Source organism: Anopheles darlingi, chromosome 3, assembly GCF_943734745.1.
Source record: "Anopheles darlingi chromosome 3, idAnoDarlMG_H_01, whole genome shotgun sequence".
NCBI classification, from domain to species: Eukaryota; Metazoa; Arthropoda; class Insecta; order Diptera; family Culicidae; genus Anopheles; species Anopheles darlingi.
In genome coordinates this window covers 25,003,439-25,028,908 of record NC_064875.1, presented here as the reverse complement: position 1 = coordinate 25,028,908, position 25,470 = coordinate 25,003,439, and the positions used below count along the sequence as shown (strand labels likewise).

At 49.2% G+C, this 25,470-nt stretch overlaps 1 protein-coding gene across 4 annotated transcripts in view; it reads right to left on the bottom strand.

Moving 5' to 3' along the window:
* The window catches only part of LOC125954260 (optomotor-blind protein), a 125,153-nt gene that overhangs the window by 97,814 nt on the left and 1,869 nt on the right, over window positions 1–25,470 (bottom strand). The gene's annotated exons all lie outside the window — the stretch shown is intronic.

Below are 25,470 nucleotides of genomic sequence, written 5' to 3'. Positions count from 1 at the left end.
TTATAGGAGCCTTCGGATCCTGCTCACTCTACCAATTTGCAGGCATCAGGAATTCCTCTGAAAAACTTTGAGTTTTACGGCGAAAAAGTTTGAGGAGGACCACGCAAGCTGACTGACGTACGCAACCACAAATCTCCCGACACACATACATTCAGCGGACATTCCAAATTGATTTTCCGCCCTAGGTGCACAAGGTCCCCATGGTCGGTTGGATAATTTTGATTAATATTTGCCAGCCAACACCGGATTGCTGTTGTTGGTCAAGTTGATGATGGAACATCGTCAAACGTCTAATCGGACGAGATCGCGCGACGCGACACGCGATGTCGATGGCCGATTGCCTGGTGTGGTGGTGCAGCTGCAGCAGCAGCAGTAACAGCAGCACCAGCGCCACGGTATTTCGCTCGATACGCTCGTTGGGCTGTGGTTGTTCCGCGAGGCCACAAATTAGGGGTTTAGTTCGTTTTGGAGCCGATGTGTGCTCATTATGGGGTGTGAATGTATCCGATTTGTTTGTTTAGACGCAAACGGACAACACAGTGCGTATTAAGGTGGACGAGAAGGAGTAGGATAAACACGGAGATCGATCGAGGATATATCTCTTTCTCTGTCCCTCTCTATAAACGTTGTATAGTGCTTGAGTTTTCCTCTACCGGACCTTCGTGGTTGGCCTGCAGCACACCCGTCAGTGGGTCACCGCAGCAGTTCAGGCAGGCCACACCATCGATCCCGCATACCGAGCAAATTCGTGACGAATCTCATTTAAATAAATTAACCTTCCCCCGTCGCAACGCACACGCATCGTGAGGATGAGAACCGAGATCTCCAAAAAGTCCAAGTCCAAGTCCCAAGGATCGACGGAAGGAGGGAAATTAATTCATAATTTACGATCCGGCATCGCTCGACCGAAGGAACCGGACCGGACCTAAGCGAACTACGCCATCTCCTGCGCCCGGTCGAAAGGAGCCTGATTGATTTACTGATTTACCGAGTGCCCTTCTCACCAGTCGCAGCATCGCATTGCACTATGCAAAGCAGCAGCAGCAGCAGAGACTACATCTCGCGAAATTAATGCCAGCAGCAGCAGCAGCAACGAGGCGCCATGCAGACAACGGCAACGACCACGGAACGATACACATAATTTGCGAGCATGAAATGATGATTGGGGTCCTCCTGGGGTAGATTTATGGTACCTAAGTGCCAGTCCTCTCCTTTCGCTGGGCTAATTATTTGGCGTCAATCGTCTGCCTCGAATGTGCTTCCTTGAAGACCGCTCGGTTGGAACCGCTTGGTAAAAAGGGCACTTGGTGTCCTGGTACCACCATGATGCGATGCGAAATGAAGATGTCAAATGGTGTTTAGCGTGACGATGTCCATTGAATCGAACGATGTTACAGTTTTTGGGGGGTTGCAGCAGCATTGAGGACATCATGGAGTTTTCCACGCTGGTGGTGACCTTCCGATTGGCGGCCAGTCCTCGACGTCCGAAGCATGCTACTAGACAGCGCGTGAACCGCAATTATGCGCGTTGCGCACTTTCGACATAAATTAAAGCTGACAAACTTATGATTTACGGCCGTTGTCAGATCGCTAGCCGGATGGCTAGGTGTGTGAGACGAGAGCGTGGTCCGGAAAAATCTGTACTAGCAGCGTATAGTGCTATTGCTGAGGGAGGTGCAGACATTAAGGATGCCTAACGGGGCAGTGCTTCCGTCTACATGACCACCTACAAGATTTCCAGTACATTTAGTAAGAGACAAATTGGGATCAAGCATCTCGTTCCTATTCTGCAATATCGTGTAAATATTGTAGAATAAGAAGAGATGCGTCTTTTTCAGAACCTTAGGTTATACGAAGGTGTACTAACAGAAGTACGATTGAGAGTTCAACAGACATTAAGCGCAACATCAGATTTAAAGATGTAATTAGAATTAGATAGAATTTGATATCAAGTATTTGAGATAACTAATGTTATGGACATCACGATACTCCCAGTTTTATTACCCCCTCAAGACCTCATAATTCTTGATAGTCTCAAAGGTGAGTCAAGTATTTTACAGTATCCCGGATCACAATATCCCGGATTTTGATACTGAAACCGTTCGGCAAGATTGAGATTCTTGACTTGACCTTATTGCTTCGCTCCATAAACTCCATAAGTTGCATAATAAGAAGCGCTACAGTATCAGAGTTTATAAACACAATTCCTGGTCTGGGAATTTAATGAGAATAGGTATTCTTCAGCCAAGGCCCCAAGAAACTAACTATACTAACAGACACCAGCGTTACCGTTCACTTGCCAATACACAAGATCGCCACCTAATAACCAAACGAAAGCAAAAGCCACGTCCCGAAGACACGGAACGACCGAAACTCGCCAAGCAAACTCTTATTAATCTCAATTTTTCTCCAGCTCTAATTGAAAGAACGTTTCATTAAAATTGCTAACCACCAAACATAAAAACAACCTCTCCTTCTTCACCTCTTTCCTGTCGTGCCCGCCATGTCTGAACGAAGGCCCCATCAATCTGCGGCATTGGGCGCGCTGGTTGATTTTTTGTTTTTGGCAAATAAATTTATGATCAATATGCTAATGTTTCAATCAACCTCCGTCGTCGGCCAATCAATCGAGGTACAGCGGACGACGCCACTTGCTGCTGTTGTAGCAGCCAACTTTTCGCTCTCTTGGACTCGCTCTTGGCCGCTTACAAGGACGCAACCTCCAGGACGCAAAGTACCTCCCGAAGAGAGGTGCGCTCCTCGCGCGCACGACCAGGAAAGGAAGGAACCAAGGAACCGCGGGGCCGCTTCCGCTATCAGCTGGCTCAATTTGTTCATTGCCCCTAACCGAGCGAGATCCGAACCCGATCCCATCCCATCCCCTGGCGCAGCAATAAAAACGGAACCGCCGACTTGGGATGTAGTCAAAATGTAATAAACGAGTAGCCCGAAACGATAAACGTAAGCGGATGAGGTCCGCTCAATTGGGTGAGGAAATAAAACACAAGATAACAAGGGAAGAACTTAAGGGGACCCGAACACACTCACACACATCAGCGAACGGCTAGCAAGCCGGCTGACAGCAGCAGAACCTGAAAGAAAAGAGACCTAAACGACGACGACGGCGACAGGTGCATCCCGGACATGTTCTCCGGCGACGGCGGAGCTCAAGGAAAAAACGCGAGAAAAACGAACGAAAAACCGAACCGATCCTTACTGCCGGCGCTCTGTGTTCCGTTTTGTGTGACATCTGGGAAAGGTCCCAGACCAGACCTGTCCGGATTAATGCCGGATTGTCGATTCGACCGGACCCGGGGCTTTTATGAATAATTTCTTTAAACAAATAACATAATTTGAGTATTATAAATTATCCTTCTCCTCCTCTACTTCCTTTACTTCCCCTTTGGTGGGCTGTCTGGTGTGCGTATGGAAGGCGCGCGCTCCCCCCCCCTGAACCTGTTTCGGGACCCTTGGCGCCCTCTGCGCCTCGCTATATTAGACCCCGCGGAGAGGGGAATGAGAAAGAGCAGCGTTTACATGAACGAAAAACAAAAACAAGCGAACAAACCGACCTAACCGATTTATCACATTTCCTCATCATCATCATCATCCAGCTCATCGTCGTCGTCGCCGTCGTCGTCATCATTATCATTATCATCGAGCGCTACTCGAAGCAAACGAAGGAGAGAGAGAGAAGGAGAGAAATGTGATGCGCGCCGCTCCTTTGCGATAATATTAATAATTTATTTTAACAGTAATTTATCACAATTTGTTAAAAACTGCTCGATCATGTGCTCATGCATTGCGTAGCAGCAGACACAACCCCTCTCTAGAAGGTTGAGCATGCGAGATAAGATGCCTTATGCGTCCAAGTCCTTGTAGAGCGAATCCTCAAGGGACACTTTACTCAAACAGAACATGGGTTTCTGGTGAACATGATTTTATGGGGAGATTTACGCATCAAGTACTCTGTACGTGTGTGTGCGTGTGTGTCCAGTGCAGAGCTATTAAGCTTCTCAACGATAACCGACCTTATCAACCGAAGCAAGGCAGCTGTTGTAATCCCGCGAGACTGGGAGGTCCTTTGCTAGTGAGTGCTGTGCAACGGCTTATCGCTCGCAACATTAGCGCATCAGCTGCAACCTTCCCTTCCTTTCCCTTTCTTTGCTCCTCTTCTGCTTCATTATTAACCTGTCCTTCTCTTGGCTTTTCCTTGTTTTTTTTTTTTATTCTGCTCGAATCGAATTGACGTGAGGATCACTTTTGATCAATTAAAACGTCTTTTCAACGAAACCGAAAACGAAGAAAGGTGAAAGAGAGAGGGAGAGAGAAAATAAGCAAACAGCTTGAGCTGCAACAGCACCCCCGGTCGAACACGCTGAGGACCAAAAGTATGCACCGAAAACATGCGCACCTTCTGGTGGTCAGTGTGTTCGTGTTCGTGTTCGTTTGTGTGCGCGCGCGCGCACCGCTGGAGAAGTTAATTAGGTTTCCAACCGATCGATCCTGCTGATGCCTGTGCCTGGACGATGGTCCACGATTGTGTCAACATAATCTTGCACGCAGCGCAACGCACCGCGGTGTGGCCTTGCATTCGCGCGAAACACTTTTAATTGTCCACCAGCAGCGCGCAGCGCGCATCGTGAGGTCTCTGTGGTCTGAATGCAAAACCACACCGAGCATCGCCGTTGTTACCCGTTGCGCTTTGTTCCGTTCCTTCGCCATACCAGGGTGCACCGGCTGGTTGCCCATGCAGGTTGCATTCATAATCGATCTGCGATCGATCGATGCGCCCGATCGGTATCCCGGACCGATATCTCGCAACTGTGGACAGTTGTCACAGGAGGAGAAGGAGAAGGAGGAAAGGAAACGATAAATTATCTTCGAATTTTGTGTCTTGTTCGAGAGAGAGAGAAGGACCCCCAAAAACGGGCTGCTTGTAATTGGGTGGCGCGGATTGACAAATGCAATGTTGTGCCAGCGATCGGATGCGCGCCTGCAAATTAGCAACGCTTAATCAACCGTATGCCGATCATCAATTTGCACGCCAACCTGGCTCTGGGTGTGTTTGTGTGTGTATGTGTGTGCACTCAATTGAGACATAAGCAATGTGTCTCAGGCCACCATCTCAGCATATCGCTGCATAGTGCAAGGACTTTGTCTCTCTGCCGGTCTCTGCACGACCTTAATTCGCAGACTGTAATGCGGATGGGAAATCAATAATCAACCTGGCTTCGTTGACTGCACCTGGCGCTAATGTATACTATCGGGACACCTCATTCAATACCCTCTCGGAGTCACAGTGCTGCAGTCGCTGCTGCATCGACAATGAATCCATTCGCCTAATGAAGCACTAAAACCTGACATCTCCGGTGCTCATCCGGCTCCACGGGAAACAGCAAATCCCGTGCGACCTGACCGACATCAACACCTGCTTCTCTCTTATCAGTCGCATACCTTACAAACACACACACACACACACACACTGCACCGGATTGTAAAGCTCCGGATCCGTCGTAACCGTCTCGAGCGTCTCGAGCGTCTCGAGCGTCGTCTCGTTGCATCGGTTTTGTGCATGTGAACCACTCAGCAGCGCACCACAAGACAGAGAAAAACGGGGAACGGTGATGAGGTGTTGGTTCGGATGAGCTGCCTCCAACACCCCGTTTTTTGCTCTCCCCGCCCGCCTTTCGTCTGCTCGAGACAACAACAGCAACAACCATTCATTTACACACTCACTCAACACCTCAACTCACACCGCGATGCATGGCGCGCGATGCACACACTCCAGACACACACCAGACACACCACGCCGCGGCTTCGGCATGTTTCGTTGAGCAGTCAACTGGGCACGAAAAGGGGGGGTGGCGAGGCGGTGGAATGGGTATAGGAAGAGCGCACCAGCTCCACTACTCCACCACGTCGTTGCAAACGGAGACATTCACGTCGCAAGGAAAATCGCCCTTCAACATCGCCTACCACCCTCTCTCGCTCACTCTCCCTTTTTCCCCTTTTATCTATGCTCCCTTCTGTGCCCTCCCCTTTGCTCAGTTGCCTCGGTTTTTTTCCAGCGAGCATAAAAGGCGATCGCATCGCATATGCACATTGTGACCGAATCCAGCAGCAGCAACACAGCCAGCCAGCCAGCCAGCCAGCCTTCAGCGAGCCTTCCCTCCTTGCATCATTTATTTATGCTGTGTGCACATGACACCGACGGAGAGCAACGCAACACCGCGACCGGGCAGCGAGGTGACATCGACGCCGCTGACCATCATCTCGGACGCTCCAATCCAATAAAGTGTTGATAAATTGTAAAATTACATACCACCGGGGCATGAATGTGCTCCTCCGGAGCCTCAAACCTCACCTCACAAACCCTCCACAGCCCTCTATACCACGAGTGCGACAAGTGAAGGAGCAAAATTGCAAACGTAAACAGACCTCGGAAGGGCTCTCTAGGCCGCGGTGCTTCTAGATCCAGTGGCTGGACGGACCAGCCGCTAGCAGCCTTTAGCAGCCAGCCACCTGTAATTGGTCCCCTCTTTGTGAGTGGTGGTGGTGGTGGTGTGTCAACATAAAATGCCAGTGCAAGGACGGATCGGGCGCGCGCGCGCGCACGCCAGTACAAAACATCATCATTATCGTTATGAGATGAGCGCGTCAAAGTGCGATCGATCGATCGATCGAAGGTAGCGTCTACCTCGTGTCTCTCTCTCTCTCTCTTGTCCAGTAACTTCCCTCGAGGGTTGCAATCCAATGCTTGTTATGGGATGGAAATCTGCCTGGAGCAACGGTTCTTTTCGGGTTTAGTTCTGTGTCCGCGGTGCGTCCTCAATCCCTAGTTATGATTTATGTTAAAGACAAGAGCCAAAAGGAGAAAAATTTCTTTGACTGGTGAGCTACGGAACTTTATTTCAGCTTTCGCCCTGCTACGAGAGCAACTTAGTTGTGCAACTCTCCAAGCGCATACCAACAAGGACAAAAAGCCGACAATCGACCTTTTTTTAATTAAATTTGACATTTTTTTTTAATTACTACTTCAACCAATATGTACAAAAGATTGAATCGGTCATCAAGAATCGACCTGGATACAACAGTTTCACCACGATAGCAGCTTTAGGTTTAGAACTACCAAAACGAGGTTGAAATAAAGTTGCTTTTGTTGCCAGATACAGTTAAGATGAAAGAAACATTCTTTGCAATTGATTTCTTTACGTTAACAACTGCCAAAAAAGGTAACACATGTGCTGTTCATATAGGTTTTCGCCTCGGTTTGTTGTTAGTATCTGTTTGAGAGTGGCAAAACAAGGTTGCTATTGTGGTCGTGCAGCGTAATAAAAAACATTCACAACTCACCAAATGGCAGCCAATGAAAGTTACTTTACTCCTATTACTATCCTTTACTTTACTGCAATTATCTAAATGCAGCTAAAAGAGTAACTTAGTTAAGAAAGTTTCTGTCATCTTATCTGTGCTCCGCCTCGCCAGCAACTTTCATTTCACCCTCTTTTTGACTGTTCTCAACGGAAAGTTGCTATCGTGGCCCTGCACCTTAACGCTGGCATCCCAGGCACTACAAGAAGGAAGGAATCAAGTTTAACGAGGCAGATATGATGCTCGGTCACTAATCGATCCGATTATTTGTCCCAGTGGACGATAATTATTTGAATCTTGCCTCCCGAGGGACGCCATTAATCGCTTAGCTCCCGGATTCTCCCAAGAGAGAGACACAAAGAGGGTGCTTCTTCAAGTGCTTGATGGCGGTCTTAGTATCATCGGGATAATCTTCGGGAATAAGTTATCCCACTTCCTTATCTCTACTCGTCCTTAATCGTCGCTTTACTCTCTGGCGGCGGGGGGAACCACACAAATCACTCCTTAACCGTCGCTCTCTCTCTCTGTTGCTTCCATTCTCACACTTATCACGACCTGGCAGCCAGAAGCCAGCCAGCCAGGCTCCTCATTCATCTCGTTTGCTAAATGCAATACGAGCAAATAGATATGTTTTATGCATTCGACCAGCAGAGCAAATGCAAAATTGGTTTCGATCCCTCGATAATTAAGCGCTTTTTGCAATGCACGACCGACCACCGCCGTCATCACCACCACCACCATCACCACCACGACCGACGTGCAGCCTGTTTTGAATTAATCATTAACAACACACACGCAGGAGGGACGGACGTACGTACGGGGCTGGTAATAAACAAGGGACACCGCCACTGGACAGGTTCCCAGGTTGGCCGAGGTGGCCAATCAACCGGGCTCGGGGTCTCTCTCTCTCCCTTGCTCTCTCTCTCTCTCCTAATCCTGTGGTTTCGTCGATAAATATAAATTAATCTGCACCAACCCGGGTCTCGGTCGATGGCGGTCGAAGCCTGGTAGCCGCATAAAAATAAATCGTAAATCCCCGTTCCTGCTTCACCACGACGGCGCTGCGATCGAATAAATCTCTAACAACTGCACGCGGCAATTCGAAGGCACAGCAGCAGCGGAAGGTGCATTCGTTGTTGCTGCTGTTGCTCTTGCTGCTGCTGCACGACGACGACACTCCGGACCAAAGTTATGATTTCCTTCACATTCGATTAGAGCGCAACGCGCGACGCGAAGAACGTGAGCGATCGGACAACACGACAAGATGGCGCACGCGGCCAGCCCGTTACTTCTACGGAGAGAGAGAGGGGAACACAAGAAGCACGGAAAGGGGGCTCCGAGACTTTATCTGTAATTGATCTGGTGCGTTGTTACCGGCGCTCCGCTCCGTGTAGGTGGGCCACCACAAGAAGGAGGCCAAATTGCCAAAAAAAAAACACGAAACGAAACTGCCAAGCAAGTAGAGGCCGCGAATTGAATGATTGGCGAGGCCAGGCAGGGATCCCAACGACTCCGTCTTTCCGTCTTGACCCATTGGTGCGTTAAATGAGAAATGAACATGATTAGCCATAACCATGTTGTTCTACCCCCGGCTCCATGTCTCCGTCTTCGTGCCTCGATGATTTCATCAGTCTAACCCACCCGAAGAGGGATCGAAACCGGGGAGCAGACCGTTCCCGGTCGGTCGGTCGGTTGGTCGGTCGTCAGTGTGGTCCCGGTCCTTTATCGTGCGTTCCGCTTTGTACGGTTTTTCGGTCGCTGGAGAGCGCAGACAGCAGCCATCAGAAGCATGCTGTCTTGTGCCTTTCTCTCTCTCTATCTGTCTCTTTGGGACCTCTTGTTTACTGGCTATAGGCGCTTGAGGTACACATCGATTGCGGAGGTAATTATGATGGTATTACGAGTCGGTTTTCGATATTTAGTGATTTGTTTTGATAATTTCCTTCCCAAAACTACGGCAGAGAACGACCCTAGTGTCAAGTTAGATCGTTCTCAGTCACTTCTACTCACTTCTTACATAATAACCCAATTCGGAAATTGTTTATAACCTCAATACCAAATTGGGTTCAGTTGCAAATTGAACGACATCATCATCAAGTCGACTCTTAGTCACCGGAAAAAGGTTTCCCAGAACGGACTGCGAATCAATGAAACGAATCAAGAAATCGAACCATCGAACATTCGAGCACCAGACTCGTGATCGATCGCGCATTCCCTTGCGTCTTGTTCGATCATCGATGATCGTGGTGGTGGTGGTGTCGATGATGCTGATCTCGATGATGATAGGTATGCCGTAACCAAAACGTCTGATCACCCTGCAGCAGCAGCAGCAGCAGCAGCACTGCAGCAAGAGGTGATAACTAGCGAAAACGAGAACGGAACGGAACGGAACGCCAGTCCAGAAGGGCCCCGAAGGGAGAGACAGACAGAGAGAAAGAGAGAGCGAAAGAGTGAAACAAAACGACAGGAAGGATCTCCCACCTCTGACCACCACCCCCTCCCTGGTGCACAGTAATAATAATACGCTGGTGCAGCACGCCCGGTGGTTGGAAGATATATTTTTGAAATATAAACAAAACACCATGAAACATGTAATTATGATCTCAACACAGTGCCCCCCCAGCCACCCAATATTAATAACGATAATAGAGGGGTTTGCTCGCTCCGTACGACCCCTACTATACACCCTGTCTTCCCCTCTCTTTTTCCTTTGCGTCCCTTGTGTCTTGTCCTTCCTTTCAACTGCTGCTGCTGGTGCTGCGGGACGGTTTCTCTCCCGCCCAGGGGGTCTCTGGGCGATGATCGAGGTCCCACCGGTGTACCGTCTGTTCCGTTCGATTCACGACCCATCATTCAGCACCCATACTGGTAGAACGAGTGCGAGTGCAGAGGAAGAAGGTGGAACCATTCGAAGGGCCTGTTTTTTTTTTGGGGGTTCACTAGGGAGGAGCACCACTACCACCACCACCACCAAATATTATAGACAGACCTCCTCCTTCTTATTCCTGAGCACCGTGTGGCCTACAAATTCCTGCCGCGGAGAGTCGTTCGCCAAAGCGTCCTTCCTCGGTTGCCTCCTTTCCAGTCGACGTCCGTGGTTTCTCTGCATCCTTTGCGTGTATGTGTGTGTGTGTATTGTTGGGTTGGGTGTGCCTGCAGCGATTTTTGGGGCCCAACGATTTGCGTCGATCTCATGTGCATCGTATTGCAAAATTATGCAGCAGCATATCGGCCGGGGGAGGGCATGGCATAGCACGGTCTGCACAAACGACCTTCTGTGCCTCGTCACCCCTTGCCCCCCCCCCCCCCCCCCCCCCCCACACGCATGTTTTATGATGATATGAACGAGCGTAACATGCCAATTTGGTGGTGCTAATAAGATGGAATGAGATTGTGCCAATAAATTTGGTTGTTGTTTGCTCTGCAACCCGGACCCAGGGGGGGGGGGGGGGGGGAAGGAACAGAAAGGGGAGAGAGAGGGAAGATCTCTCTCTTTCTCTCTCTCTCTCTCTCTCTCTATCTCTCTTTTTTTTCTCTTTCTCTCTTTCTCTCTCTCTCTCTCTCTCTCTCTCTCTCTCTCTCTCTCTCTCTCTCTCTCTCTCTCCTCTCTCTCTCTCTCTCTCTCTCTCTCTCTCTGGTGTGTGATTCAATAGAAGAGAAATTAAAACAATCAGACCAATTTAAACTAAGGCATTACCAGTTTTGTCGTCGACTGCACAACTGCAGCATAGAAGTAAATTAGAGAGAACGCAGAGCATAATACTTAAAAAGATAATCCATTTACTTAATCCTTAGCCCTAGGACAATTGATACTTATGCGAGATGCCGCAATAGATCTAATGAGGACTCATCTAAACAAGCTGTATATGGAACGAAATACAGATATAACCCGTACACAATTAGTTTTAAAGAATTGTATTGTTTGTGATAAGGATAGGACAGATAATTTCTCATAAAAATAATAGCAGATTTTGTACCTGCCAACAAAGAACTTCAAATTACCACAAGGACAATGGACATTCGGATATATTATCACGATGATAGTTAGGCTCAATTAAAGTGTGGAATAAACATTGATTGAAACCACTATTCGACACTTATGTAAACACTATATTGCATTAATTTCAAATAAAATATTACCAACATTAGCAGTGGAGAACCTGAACCATATTTTGACGAAAAGCCTTCTCGGTTTTGTGGAAGAACTCCTCAACTAATTACCATCCAAGCCAAAGGCATCAATTCTCGCGAATCTCACCCAGAATTTTTAACACCCGGAACACCTTCGCACGAGTGAGGTGCAAAGTGTCAACTCGACACTAAACGTCACTCCTGCGAAAAAAGGATCGACCTTACTTTACCACCACCACCACTACTACTAACACGGTACAAAAGTAACGTGTTTTTTTTGCTCTCTAGTGCCAACGGCGAAGGCATCATCATATTTGGAATCGGATGGAACGTGCAGCTGCTGCAACAACAACAACAACCGTGGCGTCGATAGGTTCCGTGGGAGCCCCGCCGGCGGCTGTTTACGGAAACCGCTCTGTTTCCCCCCCCCCCCCCGCTTTCCATCGACTGTGCTCCATGGTGTGCTTGCGGTTATACTGGGGGTGAAGAAGTAGCAGCAGAGCACCACGAACGACAACAACAATGTAACCGTATCATCTGACGCCTCTCAATGCGAAAATAGGCTTGCAATTATCGCATACTTACACACCTCTTCCGGTGGTGCCGGTGACGCAGACACACACACACACACGCACACACAACCAAGGCATCACATCCGGTTCTTGGGGTTCGTCTTTGAGGCGCACAGACACACACACACACAGAGAGCGAGCGAAGAGCGATGAAGGAGTGAGCGTTTTGTCAAAAATGAAGCTAATAACAATCAGGACAGAAGAGGCAAGCGCGGTGCTGTACGGGCACAGGAGTCTCGAGGAGCCTGGCTAATCCAATCCCCTAGCTTCTGCCACCAGAAAACCTGCTAACCGGTGAGCGATACACAGAGAGAGACAGAAAGAGTGAACGTAAAGCGCACAAACGCCTCTGACAAAAAGCGGAGTCCCCCCATCACGGGCGACGTGTGTGCGTGTGAGATCGGGCGAGGGGGCGACCGACCGAGCGCGTCTGAATGCACACAACGTCCACAGGCCAAGAGGCCAAGGGACGAGGAGCATCGTGCTGGCAAGGGGAAGGCTAATAAAGGAAAAATGATATGCTTATGGCTGCGACCCGTTTGCCGCCCGGCTTTGTGCAACATCCTGCGCCCGCTCTCTCTTCTGCTCTCTCTACTGGTCTCTCTCTCCCGGGTTCTGGCTCCCCCTCTCTCTCTCCAGACGTCGTGGCAGTTCACTCATCAAGGAGGTCCCCACACTGTGCATGACGACACGAGGACAAGGACATGACAGCGAATTCAGCGGCAAGCCACAAACCGACCGACGGGATGGGGTTAGAGTGGTGCCTCCGGCCCTCAAAGCCGCAGCCGAGACCAAAGAAAAAACAACCCACAGAGACCCCGAAATATCTATATGAATATCGAAAAATCGGATCCTTTCCTTTGCAGGAGGAGTTCCTTGGGATCCCCTCGCCTTTGCTAGGGGTTCTTGGTCTTGCTTGGTCCTTTTTCGCTTCGTGGAGACTCCGCTCGGAACCTAATGAAATCTGCATACACACACGTATAGTGTGGCCAGCAACAGGACCAGCGAGGAAGAAGCAGGAGAAGGAGTAGAGGTGTGTATGTGTTGTGTTCTGGCGGCGGCGGCGGCCTGTTTGATGCGTCAGTCGTCGGTCGGTCGGTTGCGGTTCTCCCGCAAATTTTCCCCCGCGTCATCGGGTTCCTCGGAACGGAACATCATGTCTGGCAGCAGCAGCAGCAGCAGCTGCTTGCGCTTTTTGTTCTCAAACTGTATGGTCCCCTACTTCCCCTGCCACCCCGGCTTCCCTTCCCTCTCCTGGGCACATGGTGGCTGCGTGCTGATCGAGTTGCGACCTGTGAGTGAGTGTCCTGAGTTTCGGTTGCGTTCGTTTCCTTCAAGCGTCGTTTGAGTGTCGATCTGAGGACCTTCAGCAAAACAGGGAAATATGTAGATGTCCTGACACTCGCTCACTATACCTGCTGCTTCATGGAGGAATCGGGAAATCGGGCCTTAGGAGCTGGTTCTGAAAACTAAAAGAGGTCTACATCTCCTCAGAATAGCTTGCAAAGGCCCCGGAAGCTGGATTCAATAGCCGTACTGAGATCTGATCCTCACTGCAGAAGACGAATCAGAAGAAGAAGAAGAAGCTGAGGGAATCAACACGGAGGTCCTCCTGTTCCCCGGGGCAGGCACTCATCATTGCTCTATGACACTTACAAAGGTGTGTCGCTGAACGAAGCAGAGCGCTTGGCTAGTCAAGCGAGCTTGTGAAGCGCTGCTCCCATATAGCTCATACACACTCTCTTATCACAACAACAACAACAACAACAACAACAAGCTTTATCCGCCGCACTGACAAGCTGCCGCCGCTCGCGTGTAATGTGTTTTGAATAATGATCTCGAGCGCGACCAGTCTGTCTGGTGGTTAGCGAGAGATTAGAATTGCAAAGTGACGTCCAACACCACCACCACCACCACCATCTCCTGTGTCTAGGTCTAGGTGGTTTCGATCAGCTCAGCTGTCAGCTGACGACATTGCGAGTCGACGTCCTCCCTCCATTCACCATCCAATAAGCTACTGACAAACTGGCACCGAGGGGTTTGTGCGTGATGATAATTGCTCGTCAAACTCGCGCTCGGTAATGTTCACAGCACGCACCAGCACACACACACAGACACGCGCACACACACCCACCTGTCATGTGAGCTGATAAGGAACGTACCTTTTTCCGTTCGGACACAGTCCAGTGCATGAAACGAAGATCTGAGGCACTGGCTACTGGTTAACGCACACGACGGCTATAGGCGGTCCAGACTGAGCCATACACACACTCTGTCACCTGACGTTAGGAGACGAGTGTGTGTTTACATGCGAAATACGATACACCTACTACCAGCACCCGTGCTGGCTGTTAACCTCCAGCCGCAGCAGCACACCGCTTCTTCTTTGCTAGTGACGAGAAATTGACGTAAAGTGTGAAGGTGGTGGAAGGTGTCATTTCGATTGCAAATGCTCCAGAGATCCATTGCTCGGTAGACGGTGTAATACCTGTTCTAGGGCTTTGCTAGGTCCAATGATATGGTCCCTACTTCAACCTTTTGCCGTGTTTTTGGGGGAACATTTTAATCCGATATTACTCCCCTACAAGAGGAATAAGACTTGCAACTTGGTAAAATACCCAACGACGGGAATGGTTTCCCCCCTACCGCAGACCCTCTCTCTCTCTCCCCACAAACAAACAGGTAGCACCTGAATACCTGACCTCGCGCGCTCGGTCCACATGCGAATGCAATTAACGGTCATCATGACCTAAACACATTTAGCGAGCGCAAATGCACAGGAACTGGGCGCAAAACAAGCGGGTGCGTGCGTGACAAACGTGTGGAGCGTGGAACACAGTAGAGTGGCCCACCATTTGAGCGCATAATATCGTTTAGCGTCATTAAGGGGCCGCCGGAAGAATTGACAGTTCATCAAACAGAAACTGACGCTAGTGCCACCGAATGTACCACTTTACCTCTTTTGAAAAGCGTTTCCGATGTCTTTCAAAAAATGTATGTTTCACCACAAACCAATGCAGCCAGTCAGCCAGTCAGCCAGCAACTCAATACAGGCGCAGTATCGTCGCAGGAGTCTCTAGGAGTTGCACCGTATTGTATGCATACATGCATGCACGCGCTACTGCTGCTGGTGGTGATGCATCTCGTGACTTTTGCCCGTAAACATTGCCACTCATAAGACGAAGCCGTCGAGTACAATGCAACTCGCACACATACATACACACACACACATGCTCTGGGCTGAGTTGGTCTGGTGGTATTGATCACGTTCCTTTGCCGGTGGTTACCGACGCAGCCAAGAAAGATGCACCAGAGATGCGGTGAAGACGAACTTGTATCGCGGCTTTTTTTTTTTTTTGCTTTTACCGGCACAAAGCCGCTCGTGTGTCTGTGTGAGAGAGACGCTAACGGAGCGGTTGGGAGGGGTCGACGACGGCATCACAAGCATGCTTATCATTATGCGAGGGTGTTGAAAACTGTTTTACGGACAAAACCATTTTAGCACCCACTCCCTCGGTTCCGTTCCTGTAGGCTCTTCCGACGGACCGAGAGCGGCCGGATAAGTGGAACCGCAATTCTGACAACAACCATCGGATCGACATACCGAGGAGCAAGTCTGTCCTCGCTGGGAATAGCCGAGAAAGTGCGGTAAGAAGGCATCTGCGATGATAATGACACAGATATTGAATGCACAATAATCATAGAGAAGAGTGTGTGAGAGAGACAGAGAGACCTTTTAAAAGACACCACCATGAACACCCCTAAGGTCGTCTACGTCGAAGAACCTGACCTAGGAATTCGTTCCAAACACGAGCCACCGGAATTGAAGTATCTCCAGACACTTTTCAATCCGCTTCACACAGAGTGTGCACATCATGATGTGTGTAACACAAGGATCTACCTCCCTTCCTCTCATGCCGACACTCGACAACAGCAGCACCTTACGAGATTCTGGAAAGCCACAGCAAGAGCTGCACGAGGAACTCGCGAACAACTCGCGGCGCGTTGCATTGCGTCCTATATGTATGAGTGGCGAAATCCTTCCGCGAGGCACTATAACAGTGCAGTTCCTCCGCACGTGTATGTGTGTGTGTACGAGGTAAAGTGCATCGCCGCATGTGTGATAACTGCATCGGCAAAATGGGCTTCACGGAAAAGCCGGAGCGCAGCGGTTGAAGCGGAATTCACTTACAGGAGAGTGAGCGTAAGAGAGAGAGACTGCACTCTCTCTCGTTCGTCCATCTTCCATTATCCTTTGCTGCCTTCCACCCCCCCCCCCTTGCCTCCCCGCTGGTGGGTGTCCTTTTGTTGGTTCGGGCGTCTCTCCGAGACGGTGGCCGAGATATTTGCATTCTATTCTTATTCAACCCATTTTCTCGTCCTTTTTTCCCACTTTTTTTTTCGCTATTCCGCTTATTTCACATGTTCCACACACACACGGGCACACGGGCACACGGGGTTGAGTTGTGTGAGCGACAAATTGAATGATTCTGTCCCCGGGCGGTGGAAAAACGATGGAAAACCACGGCACGGCACGCAGTCGGGTAGTTGTGGTAGTTGGCAAATCACTTGGCATCTAGCGTGTCCGTGGAGGAACGGACCAGTCAGACCAAGGCCTAGGCTGCTGACGGGTTACGTGTGAACCACCACCATCACCACCACCACCACTAGCACCATCATCCTTCCACTTAAGGCGCCTCCATCTAATCCAGTGTTCACTTCCCGGTACACACACACACACAGTCAAACGAGGTGTTTGCACATGCACCTAGAGGGGTGTTCTAGTGGAAAGAAGGGGTTAAAAGAGAAGGGGTTAAAAGAGAAGGGGGTGCTCAACACCCCCTGACTCCACTAGCAGAGTTCCACATTCCCACAACGGGGATCGATAACACTTTCGCTTCGCCACGAGTATTGGCCACCAGGCGGGGAGCGAGCGGGCGAGCGACTGCCAGGAACTGCCAGGAACTGCATACATTGCATCATCACCATCATCGGTGGAGTGCCGATGACGTGTGGGCACCACACACACACACGCACACTTCTGCCTCGCTATCGCTCGCTAGATCAACAAATTATTTTATGAATTCATAATCAATTTTCACCCACACTCGCACCGTTTGCGCGCGGGCACACACACACACGGGACCGGAAGTCAGAAGTCAGAAGGGCAGCAGCCGCAGCAGCGCCAGAGGCCAATGAGGCCAATGAGGCGGATTTTCCCGCCGATTAACGGCACCGCGAGGCACTCTCTCGAGAGCGCACTTCAAAGTGTGCAACTCGAGCACACACGCACACGCCGCGGGGAAAAGGATTTAGTTTGGGTGCCGCGGATCCCTCTACCAATCGCAGGGGATGCACTTCATCGATCGATCGATCGATCAATCGATTTGAGGATAATTCTCGTTCATCGTGCCGCTACTTCCGGCAACTGTCAAGAAGCGACCAACTGCAGGATTTGCAAGATGAAAGCAAGGGTTTTTTTTGCGCCCCCCGGACTGGGAACTGCAGCCAGCATCAGGGGTTGGGGATGCTGCTGCTGGACAAAATTATCATTTCGAGAGCGGAACGAGCCATGATCCGGGAGGGAAAAGCTGCTGACTGAGCAATTTCGTAACGCGGCGCCGTTTTGTGGCACTCTAGAAGGAGATGCTGACACACACACACACACACACACACACACACACACACACATACACACCCGAGGACCGAGCATTCGAGACAACGGCTTATAACTTATTTTTTTGGTTTGGCGTGAAACGAAGTGGCGTGCGATCACCATGAAGACGCTGACAGCGCTGCAGTGGCCGCGGGTGTGGGTTGAGGGCCACTAGTCACCCCCCCCCCCCCCCCCCCCGCCCCACCGGACAGGGGCCTCAACGCGACATACACGTCGGGAATACTTAATTCCACGCGGCTGCGGCGTTCTTAATATATTCATAATTCATCCGCCCCACCACCCACCACCCTGCACTGGTATTATGGTGTCTTATTCTCACCCCCCCCCCCCCCCTCACACCCTTCTACCACGCCGGCCCCGAAAACCGACCGTTGCGACCGCTTTTTGTCATTTTAATTTTTAATATATTTCTAATAACGTTCCTAAATGGCTTATTGTTGCTGTGACGTGATTCCGGCATCCCACCGATCGCGGACTCGAATACAATGTGTTCCACGGAAGGGGAGACACTCCCTGCTCCTTCGCTTCCCCACTTCCCCTTTTCCATTTTCCTCGAGACAGGCTGCTTCTTGGAGTTCGAGTTCGAGTTCAAGTTCGAGTTCTGATAGTCGTTGGCCAAATGATGAAATGATTGATATGCTCCGATGGTTTCGTTGCTCCCGAAACCACTCCCGGGGACTAGGTACCGGGGGGATCAGGCCAAAAGCAAATGGCTGTTTAGGCGCCGAGTAATGGCGCGCACCTTCGTGGGCGCGAATCGTGCGTTCGACGCGGCCACAGATCCGTTCACCAGAAGGTACCTTCTGAAGGAAAGACACCGTTCAGCCGCTGCTAATTGCGGTTGGTGGCGCCATCCTGTTGCTCCTGTGGCGTGTCGAAGTCCCGCGAATTAGACACCGTGAGCATCGCGCACTTTGCGAACCAAATAAGGTGTCGGAGCGCACAAAAGGTGTCAGGCCACCACCGGTTAATGATGAACCATATTCCGACGCAAGCACTCTGGTTGTGCGTGCGCGTGTGTGCGGTAGTGTGGCCACCTCCTGGCCACCTCGTGGCCAAAAAACAAAAAAGGGCTGGAGCCCCACGGCTGGGTGTTGAATTATTTCCAACAAACACGCCATCCCGCCCGGCGACTGTTGTCAGTGGACGTTAGCGAGCGTAAACATAAATTGGTTGTAATTATACGTGGACCCGGTGCTGTGTGTGTGTGTGCTGGTTAGGTGGATATAGTTTCCTTTTCTTTTTTGCGTTTTTATTTTATGTGTGTTTTTTTTTTTTGTATTTTGTTAGTCTAATTAGTCCCGCGTTGAAGTGTTGGTGAAAGTGCGAGTTTCAACCACATGAGAAGCGCCAACGTGGCCCAAAAGCGGGTACGCGTTTCAATTAGAAGCAAACCCGCAACATACACTTACACGAAGAAGGTCCTGAGGATTGCACATTCATGCCGATGAGACATTTTCATCAGAAAGAGGGTTTTAATTATATTTTTCAAGACGCATCAAGGCTCAGAATCAACTGCAGCCGAAGGAGTCAGTTCAGGAAAGCACCATTTCATTAGCGGTTAACTGCAATTGGCTTAGTGCTCTGCAGTTTTTATCTGAACCTGGCGCTGATACACGAATGCAAGATTTCTTTACAACAGTCATAGCAGAGAAATAACTGTTAGTAGCGAACTCACCTCGCTAGTCTAGTCCGCAAATGGGAATAATAAACTGTTAACTTATCAGAAATGATTTTAAGTTCAATCCGAGTGGTTTCATTACGAACCATGGTATTAAAAAAAAATATCTTCACTGTCATATCTGACGGTCTTACGGATAGTAGGACTTAGGAATCAATATCAATAAATCAAAGAATCAATACACTGATGGGGTATTTCGATTTTAACGGAAAATTCAAACGAATTTCTAACCAACCTTTTTCTTCTTATTCTACCTTCTTACTAAGAGAAAGACAGTAAAATACATTTCTTTCATCTTAACCGTACTTCAGCCCCTGCGTGTTAGACATTTCAATAAACAGTCCACAGTAAACAGTCCTTTTTTTTACAGTTCTTAACAGTAAAACTACTTAACTCTTAATTATTATGATGCTACTATAGTGAATGGTTGCACAAAGCGTCGATGCAACAATAACAGAAAATGTTCAATACAATCAAATTATTGCCTGTTTCCATCTCTTGCTAGTGACGCACGCAATTGCAATAAACTATTTTTTTTTTTTTGGGGACTTCTGAGCGGTCAATATTACCTCAATGCACCTTAATACTCTCCCATATGTGTCACCACACCACGAGACAGTAGAAAATGGAGAGTCTCATGGTCTGCCCTCGACCTGCTCACGACCGGACGACGGGCTGCAAGCAAGCATGCATCTCAGTTGCCACTCAGTTTTCCCGGGGGCGCCATCAACCCTCAAAAATGACCTGTCGGTTTATCGAAACCACTACCTTGACGCGGTGACACGGGAAGACGGGCCGTTAAATTTAGATTGACCAACGGCGTTACCGCTAATGGCACCGCGGAAGGGGGGCGGGAGGTGCTGCACATTGTTGTTGACGGTTTTATGGTCGGTCGGACTTTCTAATGAGGTTGGAAAATTTAGCAACCACTTTTTGAGACCCACTATTGCTGTTTTATGTTTGTTTTCCGCCTCCTCCGAGCCAACCAGGCGCCCGCCACCGTGAAATCGTGTTTTATGCTTCGGCCCCAAAAATTGTCACCATCACCGGGTGAGTGAGAGAGAGAGAGAGAACGAGAGAGAACGAGAGAGATCTGACAGCGGCTTATTAGTTGAGTCGAAAGGCGAAGGCGACGGGTGAGATAGGACGCTCTAAATAAAAATTAGCGACAATAGAGCTCGCTTTACGACCATTTTCCGACCACCACGAATGACATTTGTTTTAGATCATTAACCCAGCCCCAGCAGGCCTGGCCTGACTGACGAACAAATAATGGCTTCGGGCGGCCACAAAAAAAACATGACAAACAAAATGGTGAGAACGAACGGTGCTGCTTAGATCGTCGTCGTCGTCGTCGTCGTCGTAGATGACGTCGTCGTTAGGACTTATAAATATTCCTCTGCCAAATCTCGCTGGCCGCGAATGCAACGCTACTCGCCCCAGACGCACCGGTTAATCCTTTTACACTAATAGCCTTCGAAACGCTTCGAATTCATTAGAGAAGTTTACGGGATTCTGAAGGTCTGATCTCTGAACACCGAAAGCCTCAGCAACGGGTGTTAAGCTCATTTTGGGGACAAATTAATCCCGAATAAAAGGGAACCGCCTCAATACACTATCACTGCACGCCGCTCACCGCTCGGCCCACCACCCCGTGCACGCCCAATTAGTGCACGGGATTTCGCTTTTCAACGCGTCGTGCTGAGAGCTGACCGTCGGGCAGAAGATTCTGGCGCGATAATCCTTCAGCTCTATCAGCAACTACTCCTCCTTCGGATCATCATTGGCCGATAAATGAAATTAATCACACCAAAAACAAAAAACATCCAACACCTCCAACCAGGCGCTCCGACGTTGATGCTTTTATGCTCTTCTTTCGGCACACACAAAAAAAGGAAAATGTTGGCCAAAATCACGAAACGAAAAAAACCGTACATATGCACTCCAGCGCGGATCGCGGGCTGATGCCTCGCAGCATTAATGATCGAGGGATGAGCCACCCCCCGGGTATCGCATTATCGCACCACGCCACGCGCACTCTGTATGAGAGCAATATTTAATGCTCGAAGTGCACTCGCACTTGCATCTGGGTGTGTGTTTGTGTGCGAAAAGGCACTTTGGTGCCGCGTTAAAAGCGACTCGCTAGCTGGCTGGCTGGCTGGCTGGCTGGTTGGAGGATTGATTTCAGCTCGAATCATCGTCACTCCTCCTCCGTCAGCGCCGCGATAGGCGATCGATAAAATAAATGATAAATGCATCCTGCACTCGAGGCGCGAAAATGGAAAGGAATAGCAGCAATCGAGCGAGAGACGAAAAAAACGGATTGTCTGTCCGTGTGTGTGTGTGTGTGTGTGTGTGTGTGTGTGTGTGTGTGTGTGTGTGTGTGAAAGCCTCTTTTGTGAAGCCTTCAGTTTGCGCGCCGTACCGTAGGCGATGAGCCCAGCCGTGGTGGCGTGAATGTGCGAGAATAATTTAATTTTCCTCCCAAAAACCCGAGCCGCGCGCGTGCCGCTCATCCCCGCTCATCGCGCCTGGTGTGGAAAAGTATGAAAAATTGAACGGTGGAAAACGGTGGAAAGCGCGAATAAACACTTTTCAGTTGCAGCATCAGCAGCAGCAGCAGCAGCAGCAGCACAAAAGGCACAAAGTCGAGAGAGTGCGCGCGCGGTTCATGGATGGAGCAAAAAAAAAACATCTCCATTTATCGGTGGCACCTCGATGGTGGTAGTGGTGCTGATGTTGGTCCGGTTGGGCAGGACAACGGGAAAACATAATCTACCGGGAAATCCATACAAAACAGACAGGCACACACACACACGAAGAGGGACATTCGCGATTGATTGAGCGAAGCATTATTGAACGCCAGGAAAAGGGAGGAGAGCGGCGATATGCGATATCGCCAACAATCAATCCGGCAATCAAACCGCTATCCGCCAGTTGCACAATATTGTGTACAGCTGGTTTGCCCTTTTTTTTTGCATACACGGATCATCATCATCATCCAGTATCGATCATCGGCGAGTGAAGCGAACGAAAAACTCGTGGATGACGACCACGATGCCCATCGATTGGTTATCTCGGTTGTCGACGAGTTGCTTTGTTAGACCGTACACGATAGTTACTCACCATCATCATCATCATCATCACTTTTAATCATTTCGGCAATCGATCCCCGGAACAACCGGGAATTGATGTACGATATCCATTCTGTTTCCCCTCGATCGTCGTTCTAATTGCTGATCGCAACGGCGCCAAACAGTGAATTGAACGAAATATCGATGGATCCAATCGGTTATAACCGGTAGTAAATTACCGAAAGGAGTTGCGCTAATTGCTTGTCAACGAGTCGTCGCCGTGGCTTTACGATCGTGTACTAAGTGGTTAACTAGCCGCGAGCAGCAGCAGCAGCAGCAGCTGCAGCAATAGGAGTCCTCGACCCCCCTTCCACGCGAACGCGGAGTTTATGATCATCAGCAGCAACAATAAAAGCCAGCCCGGGGCGACGCTGGTCCGGTGTTCCAGAAAGAAACAAGCATAAAAATCAAATACACATGTGTGTACACATGTCTTTCGGAATTGAGTCTAAACGGTGCTCTCTCCCTTCTAAACACTCCGCGGGCCAACTGGGTTTTGGTGGCCAACTGGTGGAAGACACATTAAACCTGCGCTGTTGCGTCATGACCACCAGTTATGAGTGTGAGCGCATTGCAGGAGCAGGACCCGAGCTGGTGAAACTATACTGGGAAAATTGGAAAACAAGAACAGGGAAAAACAAGGGTGCAGTGCAGAAGGTGGTGGAAGGTGGTCGCGAAAGGCCGGCGAAAAAACTTTACCTTCACCAACACACAACAGCAACCTCATCTTCGTGTTCCGATAGCAAACTTTTCCGTTTTTCCCACATCGCGAAATGCATATTACCGCTTGGGGGCTCGCACACACACACACACACACACACACACACACACACACACACACACACACACACACACACACACACACAATACACACACGGAGCGTTAGATCCTTGATCCTTGATCAACGCCTGAAGCGCCGCGCTTTGAATGGCTTTTTGTTATCTGCATCCTTTATGTTTATGCTCTCACTCCCGCACACCTTTCGCGATGTTGCTCCTAATAGTATAATGGAGTGCGAGAGGCACCCCATCCCAACCCCCGTTTTTGGGCGAAAAAAAAAGTACTGGATAAGAGGCAAAAGTTCGCCCGCGTAAGTGCGCTATTTACCTTTATGATTTTCGTTTTTTTTTCCTTTGCCTGCCGAATGGCAAACAAGCCGTTTGCAGCGCGCCACTTGAGAGAGCATTAAAATCTGGCCCCAAAAAACATAATTGTTTAATGTGCGCTTTTGAGCGCAAAGTAGTTACCTTGTAAGCCGGAGCCATGCTGTTTGTATTGCAGTAGGTTACTCCGGGTAAATTGGGTTTTTTGGCCGCACTGATAAGGGATTATCGTGTTTTTTTTTTGCTCGCGTCAAGTGCAGCTACTGATGCTGTTAGCACCCGATAATGGAGGGGCCCCGTTTAACTGGCGTTGGCTAATCGATTCCCCAATCGCAATCGACCAAAAAGTGCCAATAACACACCAATTGTACCAGAAAGCATCGGAAGTTGGCGTAACATTGGGGGAAAAATGCACGATTGCTATTCCCAGACCAGAGAGCACAGACGTAAAGTGTCAGATTTGCCATTTGCCATGCCATTTGTCTGCATCTCGTGCACCCCGAAATCCCGAGGAACGGCGAAAAGGCGAAAAAGAAGGAAAATTGCAACGAAACTGCAACGCGTCTCCCTCTCTCTCTCGGGGAATCCGCGGGATTTAGCGCCAAGAGAGAAAGGAAGCGTACAATTAGCGCGCATTAGTGTGTCAGGAGGCACCGAGGGGACACGACTTGTGGGGCCAAATCTCATCAACCACCGCACCCGGACTGCAGCAACAGCAGCTGCTGCTAATCGGCGCGAGATGAATGGTGAAGAAGTCTGGCGGTCTGTAATTTCGGTTCCCTTACGACGGATTGCGAGGTGCCACAATTTCGAGCAGATGTCGGTTGTTGGAGTATGGTGCGCGAGCGCGCGCAGACACGAGCCCAAAACGCCAAGAGCGCCAAGTATCGCTGGAAGGCGTTTGATTGTTGCCGTCCTTCCGCGAGGAGCTCTACTGGATCGGACACACGCAACACGACAGATGAGAAGGAAGAGGACAGATGAGAGAACATCTTATTAAGGAGATTAGTGTAAAATGCGTTTGCTCGCTGGAGAAGTTGGAGTTGGGTGTTTGGTGAATTGCCATTTGTCATTGTTGCAGTCGATGTTAAAACCATACATTGGGATGTGAGGAGCACTAGAACCTAAGTGATGTATCATTATATTGATGAAGTATTGATTTACTTTCCTAAACCATCAAAGCTCAGAGTAATTTGCCGAAGGGGTTTTAACGAGACTAGAAGTTAGTCGTTCAATTAACGTTTATAAGCATTCAGAATCAATTGCTCCAAGAGAGAATAAAAGTTTAATTGTATGTGCCACTAGTTAAGCAGATTATAGATGCAAAAAAGAATGACTTGTACTTATTCAACTTGGACTTTAACATGTGGTTAATATTTCTATAGTTTGCCTGTTGTTCTGCTCTAAACTCTTCTTTATACATGGAATATCCAAAGATGGATGGAAAAATTCCTTCCTTTTAACTCATGTTTTTAAATTTAACCGTAAATAATGTAGACAAAAGGGTGCAAAATCTTTTCTTTGCAGTAGCCTAAAAGTGCAGCTTAGTTCTTAGTGTGTGCATTGGAATAGGCAACCTTTTGAGGCGATATCTGAAGGAAGTAATACTGGTTGGAAGACAAATGCATTTCATTCCAGCTACATTTGTATTTGAACGCAGTTATTTAAACGTTGCGCAAGGATTGTGGTTTCCTTATGCTAAAAATGGAACCACAGTGTACCAAAAAACCATAGCAATTTTCCATCTATTTGATTTGCGCGATAGAATATTAGTTTTCTGAGCTGAATTCATCAAATC